The sequence below is a fragment of the Manis pentadactyla genome, chromosome 7 (assembly GCF_030020395.1).
Source record: "Manis pentadactyla isolate mManPen7 chromosome 7, mManPen7.hap1, whole genome shotgun sequence".
In the NCBI taxonomy this organism is placed as follows: Eukaryota; Metazoa; Chordata; class Mammalia; order Pholidota; family Manidae; genus Manis; species Manis pentadactyla.
This window is the reverse complement of record NC_080025.1, coordinates 119,163,966-119,187,478: the sequence shown is the minus strand read 5'-3', so window position 1 is coordinate 119,187,478 and position 23,513 is coordinate 119,163,966.

The window sequence follows — 23,513 nt, the reverse complement described above, 5'->3', positions numbered from 1 at the left end:
AAAATTACGATTTTCCATTCTGTCAGTTTATTACCATGCCAAACTAACATAATAATTAATTTTATCACATATGCATATATTCAACTATTAGTCATATTAAACATATAGGGCTTACTTTACTGTGTATCAGGCATTGTAAGTGAAACCTCATTTATATTTAACAAAAATTCCAAACATAGGAGCTCTAATGATCTCTATTAAACACATTTGGAAACCAAGATTCACAAAAGATTTACATAAATATCCATGGCCACATGAATCTGGGTTTGATTATTACAGATGACTTAATTACATAGATACTGCCAAATGAAGGAAGAAAAAATTAGCCATGTCCAGTGACAGAGCCCAGACAGGAGTACCACCTTTTTGAATAAGCCCACCCGCCATCTCAGAGAGATGCAGGTTTCATATTAGGCTACGAGCATTTTTCCAGAGGACACGTCAGCAAGCCATAAGCCTCCGTTTACCCTGACCAGACCCTTTAAAAGCCCCCCAAAATACCCAGCCATAAAAAGCCACTTAGCCTGTCAGAGACACCTTTTTTGTTCTGCTCTCCAGAACAGAGAAGTCCCTCTCAGGTTAGCAATAAACATGCTTTGACTGTTGTTGAGTTCATTTTCCTTATTTGCCTTTTATTTAAGAATCACAAAAAAGTGAAGGGAGGGAATCTTCAAGGTATGTATCTACCCTTACCATTTTAAAGATGTAGACAAGTTCTAACCTACTGTTAAAGAAATGTAAATTCAAAATGACCCATTAGCAGTTCATCATATCAGTATCCCAGAATCTGCATTTTCCAATTTTTGCACAGCTATTAAACACCTTCATACCCTCAGCTAAATTACAACTGTCAGATTAGCTCATTTGCCTTTAAGGCAGGACTTTTAAAAAAGTCTCAGTTTGGGAGCTAATTATTAATTTATTTCTCCTTTCAGTCTGTATAAGAATATAACTCCCTGGTTTTGATCACTGGACTCCTGCATTACTCCCTGCATCAAAGACTAATATTCTGGTCTTATAGTGTGTTGCTGGAACATATTTTCATCATGTGCCTCAGTATGCAGAACTAAGCTTTAACTCCAGTGCCCTTTCTGGGGTCTACTAGGTTATCTATTTTAATAAGCATTTAGGCTCTCCCTAGGGTGATACTGCTAGCTAGACTTGTGATTTCCTTTATCCTGAGAGCAGAGACTTGCCTTACCCAGTTGACTGTATTTTGCCTGTCAAATTACCCTGTTATTATGTTTCCATCTCCCAAAAGTCCTCAATGATAAGTAAGTGTCAGTTCCTTCCTAAATCAACCTTATCATTCTCATCATTCTATAAGTAAATTATCTTCTTTGCCTGGCCAAAAATGAAAAAATTGAGCTCCAGCTACTAAGTATATTGTATGCACTTAAACTTTAAAAGATTTTGGGGGTCATGGTGTAAGACATACCCACATACCCTACACAAATGAAAAGCTGGATGATGTGTGCGAAACAACTGATTTTAGGCACTGTAAAAATAGTGAAGGTCAGTAAATCTTAAGAAAAGGGAAACATATCAGGTGAACCTCATATTCTGGCTGTCTTCTATTGAGGAAAACTACTTACAGTAGAATATACTAATTAAATTTTATACAGAGAATAAAAGAAAACCAGAGGGAACATTTCCAAGCCCATGACTAAAGTAATGACATATCTTCTCTCAAGTTCATGTGCTTTACTCCAGGCAGGTCTGGAGACACCAGGAGTACAGCTACTGATCACATAATAAGAATACTTAATACATATCCCAGACTTCTTTCCTGTAATTAAAAGCTGAATTTGTCACTGTATATTCATTGGATATCCTTCGGTGCCCTTAAAATCACTATAACCATAAATCATAATAAATTCCAGATTATATCATTGATGTGTTGAAACCTTCAAAGAGCCTCCTTTCCTTCACAGCTGTACTCCAGCTAGTTGTTCTGAGTATTAGTAAGATGGCACACGCAAATAACTTGGCAAAAGATTTGGGACACTACAAGCACTCATTAAGTGTGTGTTTTTTGTGCTCTTATTGTCCATTGTATACATCATTCTTCCTTCCTTTCTTTCTATCTGAACGTTTTTATATGGCTTCTCAATTTTACTTATACTCATCTTTTCCACAATAATTTTAACAAGGGTCACAATAAATACATTTTTAACCATGTACTTTGGTTTTTGGGGCTACTTTTTGCCTATTTTTAACTGTATTTTTCAAAACTGTTGATAGGTCCCTAATTCCAGGTAAAATCTTTTCTGTTTCATCCTAAATCCTAGGTAGGCAATTTTTTAATGACTATGATTATATTGATAGACTTGTTAGATTTGAATTTATTACAAAAGGTTTAAATAATATAAGTTAAGGGAGTGGTCCTCAGCTGATAAATAAACATTTATTGCTTGTATAAACAAATGTTATAATCAAGAAAGGAAAAGAACTTGTGCCTCTTGGAGCTATTAGGAATCAGTACTGAGTTATCAAGATGGAGTCTGAAAACAAGGTTCATGACAGAGAAACTGCAAACAAGGACTGTGATAGGAAGAGTGACAGTCACTATTGGTGGCTGTGAGTCAGGAACACTGTAGCTCAGGTTGAAGGAGCATCAGGATGGCATTTGGATTTAGACTGATGGCAAAACCTGAGGAAAAATTCTGGCTTATAGGAAACTGTCTAGGGTTCTTACACATATTGGGGAGATCATTTATCTTTATCTTGAACAAGTTTTATAGTTAATTCAGGTATGCCCAGCTTATATGCTTGAGCCCTTGGCTACTTAATAACTCAACTGAATTTAAAGGGAGAGAAGAAGGACAAGGGAGTAGAGGTGAAGGACAAGCAGTAGTGTCAGTAGTGGAAGAATATTGGGATAAGAGGATTCATGGTCATACAGAACAGTTCTTTCCAGAGACAAAAAAAAGATAGACTTAAGCAATACCTGAATTGTGCAGATTTATGGCCCTTAGCAGAACTGGTTAGACCATTGAAGATTATGATAGGGCTATTAGATCACATTCAGCCAAACACAAATAAAAAACAACTTATCTAAATTATGAGAAAATGAGCAATTTTCTGAGTCAGTTTCCTGTGTGTGTGTGTGTACATATAAAATATATGTATATATGCATGCTTAGATGTCGCCATGCTTATTTATGACCAAATTCCAATGGTGGACATTCTGTTTTCACTAATATTGTTCAGTAATTATGCTATTGACAATTATGCCAATACTAATAATATAATGCATGTAAATAGAATTAAAAAGAAAAGAATCTTAACATTATACAAAGCTCGGTAACTCTGACTTTTCACTGTTAGCAACAATCACACATTGAAAGGGCCAAACTGTAAAACTGTATCTCATTTTTTTTTCTTTTTATCCTCCTAGACATTTTACTATTTGAATTACCACAATGTGAATTATGCATCTACTCCAGGTACTCTGCATTATTAAATTTTACAAGGACTACACCTCAAATTCCCCTGACAGAAAAAGTATGTGCAAGTCCTTTAGGCAGTATTCTGTACATTAGAAAAGGAGGAGCATTTCAAAGTAAATGTTCTCTTGGCAATCACACCATGTGAGAGTGTATTGCTTCCTAGCAATACTGTACCTTGTGTTGAACTAGAACTTTCAGGTCAGCAAGAGATTGGAAAGGTAGGGCAACTTCTAGTTATCATTGATTACTGAAACTCTAAAAAATGGAAATGATAGCATTTGAACAATGATCAGAACCATATTGAGGCCATATGGCCTTAAAACCAAAATGAGTACTTGCCATATGAAATATATTCACAATCGTATATTTCCTCAAGTCAAGAAAAAGAATAATGGCTTTTTAATAACAGATATTTGTTTATAAGTGTTAATTTACCCTAAATTCATGTCAAAAGTTTTATATCCCTGATTTTTTAATTCTTGGATATGATTTTAACTCTGCTATCATTTATATATTTACATATAGTATTAATATCTATGTCTCTACTCCTTCATTTCATCAAGGCAGCAGTGTGAACATGATTTAATGTATTAAAATTTCTTAACTGAAAATTTAAAAATTTGCCTGTTTCCTGGTGAGAACACTCTTGGTATTATTAAAAATATCATTTTAGTACTCATTTTTATAAGACAGTAAAACCTTACAGAGTCCATGTAAATGTGGTCCAAATCACCAAAAATATTTTACTATTACCATCAGTCTAATTGTGAAAGTTTATGATCACAATAAGCTATTTATCCGTATGTGTGTCAGTCCCTTTCCCCAGGATGCACTCTTCTGCCCAGCAATCTGAAACAGATTTTATGGTCTACATGAATAATCTAAGCTCTCAATAAATGTTTCTGGGTTTCTTATTCCACCAGGATTCCTGCTAAGCAGTTGCAATTTTCTCTTTTTACTGAGGATAGCAATGACATATCAATCATATTCTCTATCCAAACCCTAAATAAGCATGTGATTCAAGCTGGTTAATTCTCAAGGTAACACGCCCTGACTGTTTCAAACGGAGATTGAGGCTTATCTTCAGCCCCACAATGGGACTCCCACTACTATTTCCAACAGCCAATCCCAGCAGTTGCTCTTGGCTACACCCCAGTACTTCTTTGTCCCTCCTGCTGGTGGGAGTGGCCCCTAAATTAACTTGGATTTGCCGTACCCTGGCATTGGTTCTTCTTGGGAGGCATTTTTAACCAGAGCTGTAACTCCTAAAGCTAAACCCATAATTTCCACTTCTTGGAAAATCCATGGATTATTTGTCCTAAGGACTGAGAGCACCTCTCTGAGCAATTCACTGTAAAGACAGCACTCACTCAAGAGTCTGCAGTTTCAAGAAATCATTTTTTCAATCTGTTCAAAATTCTGAAGCAATGCCTTAGAAAATAATCCCTTCATTGTCTCTCTATATTTCTATGGATGTCTTATAACAGTTCTCACAATATGCTCTTCCTTTCCCCATTTTATAGATGAGAAGCCATGTCTGAGCTTACTAGGTCAGACATGGAGTAAGTTTAAGAGCTAGAGTATAGCCTTCATGTTCCTTTCTACACTGTCTTTCATACAGGTCACATTGCCTTTCATACTTTATAAGATTAACATTACTACTCTATAGTACCATTAAACATCAGTTGTATTTTATCACTACAAAAATATTTTAAAAGCAAGTTTGTTAGTTATAATATAAAGGATGCAATGGCAGGTACTGTTATTTACCAAGCCAACATCTATTCCCTCCTTATATTCTAATAGCACCTTAGTTTGTTTGGAGAAACAATGTGTTGAACACTGTCTAACAAAGAAAAAAAAGATCATGTGTGCTGTGAAACTTGGAAAAATTTATATCCCTAATGAAAGAAGATGAAGTCAAATGAAGTCAGCAAGAAAATAATGAAGAAGAAGAGAAGGAGAAGTTGGAGGAGGAAGAGGAGAAAAAGAAGAAAACAAAGAAGACAATAAATAAGGGAAAAATACGTGTGTGTGTGTCTTTAGATACACTTTTAACTGAATATCGTGTCTGAAATGTCTGAAGCTGCAGCAGACATTTCATAATCAAAAGTGTTAGTTTGAGGAAGAAAGTTGCTATACCAAGAATGGCAAAAACCTAGGAAGAGTTTGGGCCTTACATAACACTGAAATTTATGAACCCTGTAACAGTCCACTTCTAGTATGGGATGAGAAAATAGCCTTGATAATAAGCAACAATTTTTGTCTTTGTAATTAGTTGCAGTCTAACTGGAACCAATGCTTATTTTAAAGATTATAAGTAGTTTAGGAAAATGCCTCAAGGAAAATAACTCTTCTGAATGGAAGAGTATGGCCAACATTTTCTAGCAAGATGTTCTAAGAGTTCATTAGTAACTGTAGCACTGAGCCCTTGTTAGCCCCTGAATTATAGGCTTATATATGCTTAAGGGATTTACTACAACTGAAACTTAGCTTCTATATTGTAATGACTGTTCCTTAAACTATTCTTTGGGCTTAAAAATCTAAAAAATATGAAAATTTATAACTGATATAAAACAATCCTATAAATAGTTATATATAACTTTAAACTTGCTTTTTAAATTTTTATCAGTTGCTAATAGCTAAATCCAAATTATTTTTTTAAGGATAAGTTCAGTTACCTATTTAGTTTGAACCACTGCTAAGCAGTTGCAGTTTTTATAGATACATTATTATATATATAATAATAACCAATAACATTTCCATAAAATGTTAGGATTTATGTCTTCTTGTAATTATTTTATTCGCAGATTGAAGGAGAGAAGAAGACATAAAGAGAGAAAGAAGAAAAGAGAAAGGAAGTATAGAATAGGAGGGAGTGGGGACAGAAGAGGGAGTGAAGGGGAAAGTACAGTGACCTGGTACATCTTTGCTTGTTTTATATTTTCTGTAAAGTCAAGCATAGGGCTAGGTATAAAATAACTTATTAAAAGGACATTTTTTGCATTAATTTTAAAAGCACAAAAATATCCTCATGTTCATTTTTATAAGTAAAGTCCTGGAGCAAGATTTTGTCTAAATATAAATAATATCTCATGGTTGACAATATTTTTGAGTTAGTGAACAAAGGGTGTTCATTTAAACATAAATGCATCTAACTGGATGTGAGCACAGTGTGGATATGTTTGTGTGGAGGGATGATATCCACATACACTTAACTCTCAAGAAATGGTCTTTGGGGAAGATGCACAAAAAATGTTTGAGTATGGACTAGCAGGTGTATTTCAGGACAAATGGGTTAAAGGTTAAAGTATGATTCATTTGTATCTCTTTCATTTCTTTGGAACAAGCTATTTTTGGTTAATTGATATTTACAGCTCATTGAACCATGTTCCCTTGCTAAATGTCACCTTATTTTTTCAGTGATTGTTTGTACTTGAATGGTCTATATTGCCACCTGAAGCTTAGTTGGTTTCATAGTGTTAATTGTAATTTCTATTTAAGGTGCAAATATTGAGATCTTACTATGTGTGCCTTTCTTTGAAACATTAACACATCTCTAATTTTGCTGGGTCAAGTCAGCTTTCCTGGTCACAATTACTTGAAATTAAATAGAGCACAGAAAATCCTCTAGAGGTACACGGTTGCTTTTAAAAGAAAATTAGCTAAAAAAGTTTTAAAATATTTTGCATTACCTAGTATTATCCTTAGTATGAAGTGATTCTCACCACCTTTGGTAACCAGTGATGGCAAAATTTCACCTCTTTGGAAGTTGTGATAACATTATTTTAAAGAACTTAATGAAAATATTTTTTAAATGCTGAATTGAATGGAATATAGATTTCATAGTTTGAAATAACATTTCCTTTTAAAAAGAGGCTTCTCAACATTGGATATATGTCAAGATAATATAAATATTTTTTATAATTTTCAAATGACTTTGAATTCTGTAAAATGTTTTTGAAATTTACAATACTTTATTTATAAATGGAATTTCTAATATTTTTAAATCCTTGATTGAACATTAAGCTATATCAATGAAAGTGACACAAAGATATATGGGAACATATTAGAAGCTGACTTAAAGAATCAAATTAGGGAAAAAATTTTTTTTTTCAGAAATAAAATGTGGATTGGCAGAACTGAAAAATGAAGTGAGTACAAAAAGTGATTAAAATAATTATATGAGTTGTGAACATTGAAGAAAATGAATTAGTGATGAAATAGGGAAAAAATTCTAGAAGGAAACAAATTACCAAAGCAAATTCAAGAAGAAATAGAAAACATGAATAGATTATGCAACACATTCAGAAATTCAAATAGTCAATTAAAAATCTTTCCCCAAAGGAAAGCACTAATGGTTTAATTGATGATTATATCAAATATATCAAAAGTTTGAAGAAGTAACACCAAATCACCAAACCACTTTTAAAAATTTAAAAAGTACTGAACATTTCTCAATTCATTTATTCTATGAGGCTAGTACTTATTACCCTGACACTATAACCATACAAATATATTGCAAGAATATAAACTACTATTAATATCCATCATGAATAATTTAATTGTTCAAACACCTATCACTTAACACACAAAATCAGAAACAAGGAAAAGGATTCTCTCTCACCACTTTTATCTCAAGGTTTGAGTCAGTGAAATAAGGCAAGAAAAAAACAAATAGCACACAGACTAAAATGGAAGGAGTAAAACACCATTTGCAAATGATAGGCTCTTGAATGTAGATAATCCAAAAGAATTAAAGAAAAAAAGCAAAATCATATAAGACAGATTTTAAAAAATTAAGTGTATTTCTAAATACCAGCAAAAATTAATTCAGAAAAAAAAATTAAGAGAACAATTCCATTAATAATGGAATAAAATGCTTAGCAATAAATTTAACAAAATCAATGCAAGGTTTGTAAACTAAAAAAAGAAAAAATAGCTGAAAGAAATTCCAGAAAGTCTAAATAACATAAACATACATAGGCTGAAAATATGATACTGTCAAGAAGTCAGTTCTCTCCCAAAGTGATCTAAAAATCCAATGCAATTCTTGTGAAAATGCTAATATACCTTTCTTTTTAATAGAAATTGATAAACCATTCTTAAAGGCATATGGAAATGCAAAGGACCTAAAGAGCAAAAGAAATTTGGAAAAGGAACAAATTGGAGGAATTAATTATCATATTTCATAACCACTATAAAGCCAGAATAATCAGACAATTTGATATTGGACAAGGGTTGGCAAATAAATAATAATACAGAATTGAGAGTCCAGAAATAAACTTTTTATTTATAATAAATTAATTTTTTTATAAATGTGCCAAGATAATTAAGATAGAATTTTCTACCAAGGTACTGAGATAATTGTATGTTCATATGAAAAAAGAAAAAAAAAGGTAAGAAAAGAAAAGAGATTTTTAAACCATACATCATACATAAAAAATTATGTATTGCATTCTAGCAGTTTAATAGTTTTATATTTGATAAGGGAAATGTATTCATCCTATCTATCTATCTATCTATCTATCTATCTATCACACAGATATCTATCTATCTGTCTATCTATTTATCTATCTATCTATCTATCTACACACAGAAATCTTACAGGTTAATAATAAGCAAATAACAAAGTTTTTAAAAGTGAATAAAATTATTTATTACAAATTTTATTAAATAAGATATATAAGTGACTAATAAAGATGTATAAAAAATGCTCAACATAATGGTTATAGAAGTAAAAATTAAAACCTCTATGAAATAGTATTTCACTATTACTAGAGTTGCTATAATGAAACATCAGACAATATTAGGTATTGGTAAGCATGTGGGGAAATTCGAAGACTCATACATTCCTATTAGGAATGCGAAATAGTACAGTCATTTTGGAAAACAACTTAGTAGTTTCTTAAAATGTCAAACAGAAATTTACCATACAACCTATCAATTCCATTTCTAGGATCAAAGAGAAATAAAAACATACATCCACAGAAGTGCATGCAAATATTCATAGCAGCATTTTTAGCCAAAAATTGTCTGTCATCTGGTAAATGGAAAACAAAATGTGGTTTACTCATACAATGGAATAATAGTGAATAATAAAAAAGATCTGATAACATGCCACAAAATAGATGAATCCAAACACATTATGAAAGTCAGACTTAAGGTTCCATTTATGTCAAATGTACATTAAAGGCAAATTATAGAACTAGAAACAGATTGTTGGTTGGTTGTATAGAGGGGAGTGAGGGAATAAAGGCTACCTAAAAATTGGTACAGGCAAACTTTTGAAGTAATAGAATGCTCTAAAATTGGATTATGGTGATCACTGCACAAATTTATAAATTTACAGAGAAAATGCTAATTACACATTTGTAATAGGTGAATTTTATACAACATAAATTATAAAACCGTGAAACAAAGTTCTGGCAAACTCTAGGTTAACAAAGACTAGATAATATGTGATTATGTAGTGTGGCCAATTAAGAGAAAGAAAAACACTGGGGGTTAGTGGGCAGATTTGTGGCATTCATACCTCTGGTATCATATCTTGGACCCAATGTCAGTATCATATCTACAAATTTTTAAGTCATGGCACTTTTTAGAACAAGGGTGCTGTGGTTTGAATGTTTGAGTCCTCCTCAAATTCCCCTATTGGAATTCCTAACTACCCTCAATGTGATACTATAAAAGAGGTCTGAGAGAGCTCCTGTCCCTTCTACCAAGTGCAGTTATCACTGGAAGGTGCCTTCAATGAACCAGAAAGCAGTTCTTACCAGAAATCTAATCTGCTGGTGCCTTTATCTTGGAATTCCTAGCTTCCCAAACTGTGAGAAATAAATTTGTTAGGTTTGTAAGCCTCTCTCAGTCTTTGGTACTTTGTTATATTAGCCCCAACAGAATGTGACAAAGAGCTACACAAGAGCAGAAATCTCAGCCTGAATCTACAAGTCATAATGACTTACTGATCAGGAGTGATTTGCCGTTCTTGATCTGAATGGGATTATCACTTATATTCAGTCACAAAGCTGGTATCTTTCTTGACTTTCCACACCAACAACACAAAAATTCAATACCCAATATATATATATATATACTTTTAAACAACGGCTACTTCCTTTCTCTTTATCTGCAGCTTGGGTGCCAAGCACAAAGCACCCCAGTATATTTTACAGCAGCAACCTCGTAGCCTTCTGGTATTCAGTTATTTTCACATTCAGTGTATTCTCCACTCAATAGCTGGAGTGAGCTTTGTAAAATGCTACTCTTCTTACAGTCTTCACAGATGAAAGCTACTCTATGGTTTCCCTTTTCAGTCACTATAATTTCATATGGCTGAAATGCTGTATATGCCCGCAGGCATCATGTTCCACCTCACATCCTGCACGCCAGTTAGTGAAAATCAGAATGTGCCATATTCTTGATTGCTCCAGATCTTTATATATGTTATTTCTTCTGCCTGAAACATACACTTCCTTACCTTATCCAACATTTTCTCCCTTATTCCAGCTGACTTTACTTGGCTAATTCCTAATTATCCTTTCAGACTTAGCATAGCTATAATTTTCTCTGGAAAGCCTTCCTTGAAGGCCTTCAGAATAAAAGCTCCTGCTATGCACCCCCACTATTTTTTTTTAACCTATGGGGCAATCAGATCTCCAAAGCATTGTAAATTGCAAATGTTCAATAATTATTTAATGAATGAATGAATGAATGAAATTTTGAATTACTATTTCTGTTAAACAAGTTTGATGTTAAGCGCTGTGAAACTTGGCATATTGGCTAAAGTATGTGCACATTTCCCAGCTCTGGCCAGCTTTCTATGATTAAAACCATAAATTAAAGAAGCAACTTGCTGACACTTTGTCAGCATTCAATCAACTCCCCCAGTGATTATCTAATTTTCTTCTCAAATAAATTTTCTCCTTCCGCACTCCCTCAGGCAATAGACTGAATAAACAGATGAACCTTGAACTGAATTCTGTAGGACATTTAGGCTCATTTAATATGGAAAACAAATTCCAAAGTTTACTAATTCATATTCTTACTTCATTTGCATTTATATCTTTGCACCTATAAATGAAATAACCACCACAACCAAATTTGTCATTAAATCAAACATTTTACTTAGTATTATCTATCAATAATATACTTTGGTATTATAGATTAACTAGGAATAGGTATCTGGGTATATTCTTCATTGCTAATAATTATATTCTGAAGGACAAGTCATCAAATGACTTTATGAGCCCATGAATAAATTATCTTAATATGTTCTAATTCTCATAACTAAGGTGTTTAAGAGGTCCAGAGTGAATATATCTGGAAAGGCAGTAGGGTGAGTGCTGATTAATGAGTTCTACATTTGAAATGATAGGTTTTATTATGACTACATAGCAAATAAATCTTAGATATTAATTTAAAAACTATATATGTCATATTAAAGTCTGAAGATTACATGTATGTATTTGTACTTACTAAATAGTAGAGTGTACCAGAGTAGATATTTCCATCTTTAATTATTTTATTTTATTGTTTACTGCTTATTTACATGATGATAGCTGTTTCATTCAGTAAATAAAGTGATGCTGAAAGGGCAGACTATCAGTTTAACTAAGGTCAGAAAGAGAAACATATTCAAATAATACTTATATATTTGATTATATTTATATATAACATATATATAGATAGTTGATAGATATGAGTGTGTATACATACACTCATCTATGAGAGTAAGGCAAAAGTAATCTCTTAAATACTAATTTAGGCTTAGAATACTAAATATTAATAAGTAAATTGAGGCACATTCTGCTAACTTTAACAGATGTCGAGTAACTAGCTGGTAGTGAAGATGACTGTTACGAGTTCACATACTGTAGTTCTAAGCTCCCAGTACCTCAGAATAAGACCTTATTTGGAAATAGGATCATTGCAGATGTAATTTTGGTTAAATGAGGTCACAATGGAGTAGGCTGGATCTCTAAATCGATATGACTGATGTCTTTATAAAAAGAATGGCAATAACAAAAGTGGCACATACAGAAAGAAGAAAATGTGAAGACACAGTGAGAATGCCATCCACAAGTCAGGAATGGCAAAGGTTACCATCCAGCTATCAGAAGCTAGGAGAGAGGGATAGAACAGATTTTTGCCTTACAGCCCTCAGAAGGAACCAATCCTGCCAACATGTGGGTCTCAGACTTCTAGCTTTCGGAACTCTGAGACAAATTTCTATTGTTTAAACCAAATGGTTTGTGGTACAGTATTACAGCAGCCTGAGCAGACTAATACAATGACTAAATTCTTTTGTTGTTTTAAATGCATTTAAGTAGCTAATGAAGACTAGCTGAACTGAGCTCTAAGTACTTCAAAGAGGCATTAACTCACAGATAATCAAGGTATCATTAGCTTGACCAACATACAGACACCAGTGCGAAGTATACATTGATCTGTATGTGAGTGTTACCTGGAATGCTCATCTACGCTTGCTCTGTCTCCCAAATTATGTTTTTTGCCTTTCAGTATGCCTTGTAATCTTTCCTGATGCAGGACATTGGGTACTGGGTAAAAGAAACAGTCTACCTAGACCTTTAATAATATGGTAAGGTGTGAGGATAGGAGAACCATTCTATTGTTCTATGATTAGGTCCAGTCTTTGAATGAGCCTATGCTTTTGGACTATGAACCTCATAAGTGTTTCTCGGTTTTTTTTCTCCCCCTTAGTTGGGACAGCATGGTATAGATGGGCTGAAGATGGGTATTTCCCTTTTCCCACAGGGGAAGCTAGAGTGGGCTGGAGTTGGGCATTTCCCTACCCCCAGGCTGGTTATGCTCTGAAAACACCCCAGAAGCAGGTTAGGCTTTGGTTAACTAGTTTCTGTTGACAGCAGGTCTCATTAAGGACAGTGTTCTGGCATATTTCAAAAAGTTTCCTTTCTCTCTCACCCTGTTGGAAGCATCAGGGATTTTTTTTGTTTTGTTTTATTTTGTTTTGTTGGTGGTGGTTGTTTATTTATTTGTTTTCTATACTGTTTACTGTGAGAACCTGGTCAAGCTCCTGGGAAGTAAATCTCACAAGGTTGTGGGAGCCTGACTATGACTAGGTCCCCCCAGTGATTTAACTCTCACTGTTATCCACTCCGAGTTTCTAGAAATTTGTTAACTGTAATTCAGGTTTTCCTGCAGCAGCACTGGTTCCTGCAGAAGTTTACATTTAACTCCAGTAAGCAGTGATTCCCTGTATTTGCCTGTTTCTCTCCAGTAATGAGGGCAGGGTTTGCCATTTGTCCTCCCCTCTCTTCTGAATCTAGTAAAAGTTGATTTTTCTTTTTTGTTCAGTTTTTTTCTTGTTATTTGGTTCCAATTCCTTACATGTGGAACCAGAAACTAGAAGTCCACTTATTTGTTTTTTACACATTCTAAGTTTCTTATGAAAGAGGTGGCCTATTTTTTAAAAAATTATGGATGACAAAGTAACATCATACTTTTAAGAGAGTTATAACTTTGTTTTTAAAATATCTTCAGTTGCATAAAAATTACAAATCTTATTTTTTGACTGAAAATCATAAATTTATTAGCTTATGATTACAATTTTATAATTATTTCTAGTTTATCATCTTTTGCCCAATTTGTATGTGATACTCCTAGTTATCTAAATATCTTTCTCCTCTTTAAAAAATAACTATTAAATTAAAATGTGTGAACAAAATATTATCAAAATTGTTGAGTCAAAATGCAGTCAAAATAAATGTTACAGTATATGGAATTGCATGTGTTTAAAATTTATGAAAAATAACACAATCATCATGGATAGTCTGTTTTTTCTTTACTTAGAATTAGAACACAAGACTACACTTATTTAATAAATGAAATGTGAATGAAAATAGACTTTGAATGAATATATTAAGAAAGAATTGAAAGTTTTAGGTTTATCATCTATTTCTAAATACCTTTACTGAATATCATCTTTCACATATCTTCTAACATTTCATAATTTCTTAGAGCTCAGAAATTCAGAAAGGGTCAATATTCTGAATTATTTCATATTAATAATATTACCAGACTATGAGGATATAAACTAGTATTTTGTTTTCTTCGATTTGATGAGCACAACATCAAACAGGGATCTGTGTAGCAGTATACACAATTATTCTCAAGCAGTAGTGGAGAGCTTTTAATTAAAATGTAAATAAATAAAAATTAATCTAAGGGAAGGAGAACACATTCCAGCTGTGTAACACTATTTACTGCTTTCTAGATCAAACTGCTGTGGCTTTCATTATTTAATAAACATGTTTTCAACATTGGTATATCTTAAAGTAATACAAAACCTATTACACCACAAGTAAACTACTGAATAGATTCACAGAGATGTTTCTAGTTAACAGAATCTGATTGCTGAGATGATCAGAGCTGTTCCAGGATACCTTTGGAAGTATTAGGATTCCTACTGTGAAGTACCACTTCCTTGTTGAAGGCTTTCTTGATCTTCCCACACAAAGTTAATTTATAATCCCTTTCTGCTCCAAACCACCACAGCCCTTTGCAGATATCTCTGTTACAACTTGTGGACTTCTACTGGTCGTGGTGGGAGGGTGTTATCTTGCTCCGTTCCCTCATTCCTATGTCATTCTATTCCAGAAGTACCATGGTTGGACTTTCAAATGATCTCTTGAATGATTTTTCTTTTTTTCCTCTAGAAGGCTGGAGAAATGGAAAGGTTTCAGGCTGCTCTTGGCTGAGAAGTTTCAACATCTTTGTCTGTCTCTCTCTCTGCTCTTTCTCTTTCTCTCTCCCTTGTTCTCTCGTCTTCCTGTTTCATAGACCCTGCCTTCCATGAGACCTAGGAAGTACACAAGACTGGGGCTGGGGCTCCATCGTTCTGTCCTAATGGTTCAGGTTAGCAACTGAAAACAAACACTTGTAAAGCAAGAGACAAAGCATCTTGTTTCTCTTGTATTTGTATTTTCTTTCTGCATGGTGTGCTCTTTTGGGAAAGATTTTTTTTTCTCACTATCATTGTGTTGAAATATAAAGGACTAAAGTCCAATTGTATGTTAAATAAACAAATAAATAAACAAGAAGAGACTGTCTGGCTTGTTTGTTTCTTGGCCCTATGTGACAACTATCCTCACAGAGAGAGACATTCTACATATGTTCCAATGTCAATCACCACTGATCTGAGATTTTAGTCAAAAGAGATATTAGTAAAAAAAACTCAAGTAGAAACTATGCTTTCTTGACCTTGTCATATCTGTCTATACAAAGTATGTTGTATGGTATGTAATATGTATGTTATAGTTAATATAAAATATATAAAATTATATATGTAAAAATATACATAATAAGTGGCATATGAAACAGGATTTAAGAATTTAGAAATCTGTGTTTCAGGCTCTATTTTTTAATACTCCAAACATTTCATTTGCAAGTGACATTATGAATATTTGTTCATATTTCCCTTTTTCTAAATTAAACTCTTAAAAGGTACAGACCATCTATTATTCACGTGCTTTACCCAGATACTTACATGTGTGAAAGGTAGTTGATTCTTGCTGAATGAAAATTCTAAGGACTGACTGAACAACTGAATGAGTTAGTGAATGAACAAATGCATGGATGTGACAGTAACCTGACTAGTTCAATACAAGCATTCATATTACTCTCTATGTGCAGAAGAAACTTGGTAAGCTGCTACAAAGTCATTGTAATTGTGTACATGTGCTACATTTTAGAGATTACTGCTAAATGAAGATTAAGTTAGTGTTTGTATTTCCCCAGAGAAGATAGAGAACTGAGTCTCTAAGACAAGCTGTTGCCTTAGAGGTAGTAAATGGGTTTTAATCTGCAAAGAGGAGAAAAAGCATAAGAAATTTAATCTTATACCCTGTTTCCAAGCTAAATCATTTTACCCTTTTAGACATATTCCTCATACTGTTCACAGAAGGAAAAGGGGAAAAGTAATTCCCAGCACTGCTTCCCTCTCCCTGGCAGTCTCTGGATCAATGACATGGGCCTGCAGATCCTCACTGCTGAGGGAAAATATTAACCTTGTTGTCTGCAAACACAGCAGAAGCCTTGAAAATGCCCGTCCTCACTTTGGTACTTCCGGCTACGTTCAGAATAGACCTGCAATGACAGTGTTAAGACTACAGGCACTCATCGGGATGACGTAAGCCTTCGTAAGGTGGCTGCAGAGATGACTTTTAAAAGAAACGCTGCCTATGAGTTTGGAAGCTCATCATCTTGTCAGGAAAGGCCTAACGTGCTTTTTGAATCATGAAATTCCAGCGTCACATTAGGCATAGTGGGTTACATAGTAAAAAAAAAAAGGGTTTACAATTATCTTGAGTCATTTCATTTTTATTCACATTAAGGTGTGTGAAATCATTCTAAGTGGTACTGATACTTTCATTGTGAAGTATTACAAAATCAGGTAACCCATTTTAAATCCTAAAAGCACAACCTTATATATTAAATTATTTAATCATCATGCCAAAAGATGCTGAATTAAATGTTAAATAATGTATTGCTTACATAATTAAGAAAAATGCATTCAAAATGCTTTGGAATTATAAAACTGTGCTGGTATTAATTTATAATCCTTAAAATCAGCTGGGAGTTGCTATGCAGAAAGCCATTTTTCTGTAGTAATGAATATAAAAGGGCTAATGTTAATGAATCAAATCCACGCTTCACACTCTAGAAAATCAAGGTACTGGAATGATTGAACTTAATCACAGCCTTGCAGAGCAAGTGTCTCATTCTCAGACCCAACTCCTCTGGCTGTAGTAGATGGCAGAGGTGACGAGATTCCTCTTTCCAATGTCCCAGATACCCCATCTCACTCTGTATTGTTCCTACTTTCTTTCTTTTTTTGCTTCTTTGTTATTGGCCTTTGCAAAACAAAGTTTGATATTTGCTATTTCATTGTCCCCTGGATCTGAAACAGATCTCTATACCCATAAATTCTTCTCATCTTCCACTAGGTTTGTGAAGTATAATATAATTAAGTACTCATTTTTTCTTTCTATTTTTAAAATCAGGGAAGCACTTCCCATACAATAATTAATTGACCAAGGATTATGTTGAAATGTGTGAAAATAAAACAAAGTCCTTTATCAAAGAGAATGTGAAAGTCTACTATGAAGTTACTTTCTTCAAGGTCAAGCTGTATATATCACTTATGAATTGTTTTTCCACAAAACCTTAATGGATCAGAATTGATGCTGCATCTGCTCTTTTCTTTTTCTTTCTTTCTTTTTTTAAAATATAAGTAGCAGATGTTCCAGGAATTGATGTTTCTTTTGTCATTTTGTTATACAATATTGAGTAAAGCATTCAAGTTTGCTCTAGAAAACAGAAATTTAGAGGATCAAAAGAATATTAGGAAGGGTGAATCTGATTTAGAATGGTTTTTTTTACCCAGCAGCCTGCCTATAGTGAAATACTGATAAACTTTTTAAAAATTTGAAATTTAATGATTTCTCTGACAGTTTATTTTTCCTTTAATAACACTGACCATTTGCATTTGTGTCTTATAAGATCTATTTTTGTTTCACAGAAATGATATTTATTTATATTTAAAAAATTACCTTTCACTAAGTGTCATAAAGTGAATATATGTTATAAGTAGAAATGGCTTAAATAGAAATAAGGGCTTAAAGTTAGCTAAAAACTATGGCAATTCTTTGCCAACTCTTACAAAAAAAAAGCCATTGCCGGTTGTAGGAAAAAGGCAGTTAGCTGATGGCTACAATATTCATCAAGTGCAAGTCATAGTTTGTATGTAAATGTATGATTTTGATATTATGATATTCAACAAAGGAATTTTAGCCTTCTAGCCATAACAGAATCATTAACCAATGAGGGGGTAATATCAACATTTTTGATTGTTTTAAAATGATTAGTCAGTTGGCCAGGTGGTGATTTTGTAATAACTACGTTGCATATCACCCACCTGATGGGTTGTTTTCCCTTTGACTGATTCTGTTAGAAAATGTTATTTCCTAACTAGCTCTTATGCCCTGAAAGATATTGAATCTGCCCATGTTACTAAACACTGATTCATATAGATATCGCTCTGTTGGATATAATGGTGCTGAAATTATGTATTTCTGTTTGAGAAAGTGAGTGAATGAGTGAGTTTGTGGTCATATAAATGTAATCTTAAAGCCCACCAAACAGATCCTAGTAGCTTCAGCCAGCCCCATTTCTGGTGCCAAATTATCAAAAGTAATTTTGTTATTTCAAAGAAAGGTCCTTTCAGCACAAGAGGAATTTTACTGCTTACCCTAAATGTCTGCTTCCCACTTTTATTCAGATCTTCTTTTCTATGATGGCATTTATCAACTAATTTCTCTCAGTTCTTTTGACACTCATTAAGACTTCCAGGTTATTTGTGGAAGACATCCCATTAGCAACTTCCATGTAAGATTAATGTAGAGGCAAATTTTGAAATTATTTCTGATATGTTTTTCAATCTGGTTCTTCAATGAAGAACACAATAATTGAATCTCTCTTTTATCATGTAATAATCACTTCTTAAATATTTATTGAGGATACTTTGCATAAATGAAATATATACCTATTTAACCAGAGATATTTTCAAAATCAAACCTCAAGTCTGTATTAGTGTGTTTGTTAGGAACTATAAATCTTACTGTAAACCTCCTTATAAAGGAAAACATGTATTAATTTCAGTAGGAAGAATGTTTTCTTTAGCTTAAGAGGTTAATGATTCAGTTCTTTACATATGCAATACCTAGTGAAGACATGCATAGAACTGTTTTTTTTTTCTTATTTGATTTAGCATCATAATACAAAAAAGAAAAAATGCACACACAGGGATCACAGGGACACAGTGGCTGTCTACATACTTCTAATAATGCATGTGTAAGTGCATGTGTGCATATGGGAAGGAAGGTGTATACAGGTTCCTATGTAAACTCGTTCATGTAAGAGATGGAGGTAATAAATATTATGATAAGCATTCCAGTTTTCATATCAAATATCAGGGCTGTGAGAGAACTGTTTCAGGCTTATGTGTACAATCCCTACAAGCGTTTGAGAGTTTTAGAAGGTGGCTTGCAGTATAATAAACATATTTGGTCTTTTTGATGCCTAGCACAGAGCTCCTAAAATCCTTGGAATTTCCAGAGTGTTAGGTGGGTCTTTTGTTATTCATAATGAGTCCCCGGGTGGAATTCCCAGATAGCTGTCAGGATGGAGCTGGTCACAGAAAGACCAGGTAAGTGAACAGGCTGTTGGGTCTTTCAGCCCACCCACTGAACTCCACTGGCAAAGGAAGAGGAGGCTGGAGACTGAGCTCTATAAAAGCTCTTGAACAATGAGATTTGAGGAGATTCTGGATCGGTGAGTGCATGCAGGGTGGGTGAGTAACGTTTCCACAGAGGGCATGGAAACTGTATACACACACACAACCCCATCAATTTTACTTTGTCTATGCATCTTTTCCACTAGATTGTTCCTGAATTGTATCCTTTATAAAAAACCAGTAAACATAAATTGTCTTCCTGAATTCTTTGAGCCTTTCCAGCAAATCATCAAACCTGAAAGGGAGGAGGTCTTTGGGAACTACCTGACTTTAGCTAAGTTAGACAGAAGCATGGGTAAACTGGGGTCCCAATCCTGGTGACTGGTATCTGACATGAGAGCACTCTTGTGGGACTGAGCCTTTAATCCTGTGGAGTTTGATGATAATCCCAGGTAGGTAGTGTCAGAGTTGAAGTGAATTAAAGGACAACACCTAGTTGTCCAGCTGATGTCTGGAGAATCAGAGAATTGTTGGTGTTGGAAAATACCCCAGAGTTCTGTCTGCTTTATCTGGAAAGGGTGGGGAGAGCATATGTAGAGCTCAAGCTATTCCTCAGGCTGAATGAAGCAAGTTATGCTTGGGTTTTCTATAAATACTTCTCTACAATTATTTAATTCAAAACTCTCAGGCATAATAGTATGTTGTATAATCTGTAAACACATATATGTATAAGCTTTATGAGGCCTGAGGATGGAGATTCTAGCCTGTTTTTTGTAGGCTTCTTCACTAACCTAAATTCAGTCAGTCTTGAGGAAGTTCTATAATTCATTGTTTTCTGGGCTACAAAAAATTGAACACTGTGATAAAAATACATGTGTCTAATGTAATATTCTATCATAATAACTGTACTACAAAAATGTGTCAATAAAAGAAATGCACTTACTTGCAAACTCTTATGAAATGTTCTGTAAGTAAGCATTTGTAGATTTTCTCAAGAATGTTTTTATTGGCACCCATATATGCTAATGTTTTGTCTACCCAAAGAGTTCCTTAACAAGGCTTAGAGAGCTCCAAATAAACTAAAATTACAGTGAGTTTTACAGTTGTTTTTATATAGTAAACATGATTTCAACAGATGAATCAAATCAATAAATTCAAAATATATCTATACCATACTTAGGTAGAAAGATAGACATGAACAGCAGGGGAAGTGAAAGATAAGGTTCAAGGAAAAATACACCCAGTTAAGGGGCCCACTTGAAAACGACAAAGGCTTTGGGAGACTAAACTGGTCCCAACCTGATCCCAACAAGTGTCTTTGAAACAAAACTACAACCATCTAAACCACATCTCATCATAATCTTATTAAAATAAAATTTTGGTTTTCCTCCTTGCCAACCATGGGGTTTTCTGTGTGCATTCTGGGAAAAAACATGCACGCCAAGAAGAATGGGTGTATAACTAGAACTGTCAAACAAATGACCTCACCTGTCAATCAAACAGGTGCTTTGCAGCTAGGACTTGATAAATAGACCCTCCCCTAAAATTCTGGGGTCTTTGTGTACCTTGATTCTGGGCCACTCCTCCCTTGGAGTGTATTCGAATAAAACTTCCGCTCTGCTTTGCTATTGTCTTTCTGCTTTTCAATTCTTTGTTTTGGTGGGGACAAGAATCTAGGAGAACAAACTTGACCCACAACACTTTAATCATAAAAACTGAACTTTTAATAAGTTTAGTCTTAAATTATATGATAATTTAAATATTGCTAATCTTGTAAATTCTTAGGTTTGTTTTGTGTTTTAAAATTAATATTTATGTCTTAAGGATATTAGTATTGATATTTGTAACAGTGATGAATATTAGTGTCTAAACTACAATTGCATATGGATAAAGAAAGCAATATATTTTTAACTGAGTTCTGAAAAATTAAAAAGTGCAGAGGAAGGCAGTAGGAAGAAATACTAAGTAACTTGAATAAAATTTTTATAAAATCTTTTACATATATATATATATATAATATATTTATAAAATATAACATTTTAAATACAGCATTTGTAAAATGTTTGTTGAGAAGGGATTGGGAAAAATGAGGTGGGTAATTATGAGCATTTTCCTAGGAAGCATAATAAGGACTGTGGCTCAGTGGAAGTGTGATTAGACATGAGGTGTTTAGGCTGAAACTAGACACCTGAACATCACATTTGCGTAGTCCTCATCTTCATTTTCAGCTCCAATCATTGATCATTTGTTTACATGAAAGACACTCCTTTCTTGCAAAACCCTCTACTGCCAAAAAAAAAAAAAAAGGCACACATATGCTTATGAAAAATTATCTTAATTCATAATCATTTCCAAATATTGAGGCAAAATCACAATGGATGAAGAAAAAGAAAAAAAATGCTTTTCTTTGAACTATTATGGAATTAGTTTAATCCTTTCACTTCTTGCTGTGCTGGATGTAACAAATAGACTGAACTTTACCCCCAAGATTTACATTCAAATTCTATCTTCTGAAGTTAGTCTCTTGAAAGTAACTTGATTTCACGAAGGCTAAGTGTCCTATTATGGATTACAGAAGGAGTGATATTTTCTTTATAATGTGTTGTGAAAATCAAACATGATTTTGGAAAATATTTGACACATATTCCCTAAAAACTGATTTTATTCTAATTTCTTTTATTGTCCCCAACTAACTTGTATCTTTTCAGGGTTGATATCTAGCTGGAATATACCAATATAGGGATATGTACAGTATATTTGCACCTGGCACTATTTGGTTATTTGGTCCCCTATTTTGACAAGATTGTGACTTTGCCATTATTGTTATGAAATATTTTGAGCACCACACTTCTATATTTATTTGACTGATCCAAAAGAAGTGAAAAGTTTTCTATATATGACCTATATATGGAAAATAGGGGGGAAGTGGGACAAGGTGTAGCAAATAGAGGATAGAGACTAACAGCACTGTGTCTAGTCTTGTAGGTCTGCATGTCTTGAATTTCCTCAGGTAAGGGCAGGGCAATACTGATTTTTTTTTTTTTGGTAGACATATATATATATAAACTCAAATAATCATGTACCAAAAAAGTATAGTTTATGTTGATGGAAGGCATATGAACAAGATTGTCTCCAAAGTCTTTTCTAAGCCTAAAATTTTGCATATTCTGTTCTCAATATTGACTGTTCTACTTAATAAGAAGGAGAAACCCAAACAAGATATTTCATGGTATTAAAGACTTTCAGGTATAATTTAAAGATACATTATATACACTTAAAAATGTGACCTCAATCATTACTAAATTACTTCATTAATGTGGCAGTTCCAGGAATGGACACACAAGTCTATTATTCATTAGGGCTACAGAAATATTGTTTAAGGATTATAGCCCCATATATACACCCATGTACATACCCCTTGACCCTGCTATACCACACACACACAAACACTCACCACACTCTGATATATTAGGCAAAATTTACTCATGGTAGCAGCTAAAACAATATTGAATTTAAAAAAAAAGGCTAATGTTTCCTGCTCTTAGAAAAAAATGTTTTTTTCTTAATCTCTTTGTTTAATGCTGACACGATTCTTTATCAAAACCACACTTTTTTCTATTATTCTACCCCATAAAACATATATGATTAAATAAAAAATATATTATTAATGCATAGATGAAATAGACATGATTTCATCAGAAAATTCCTATAGAGGTCATTATTTCTTTTTACATTCTTCTAAATTCTAATTATGTAAATTTATTTAAAAAGTAAAGGAAAACAAA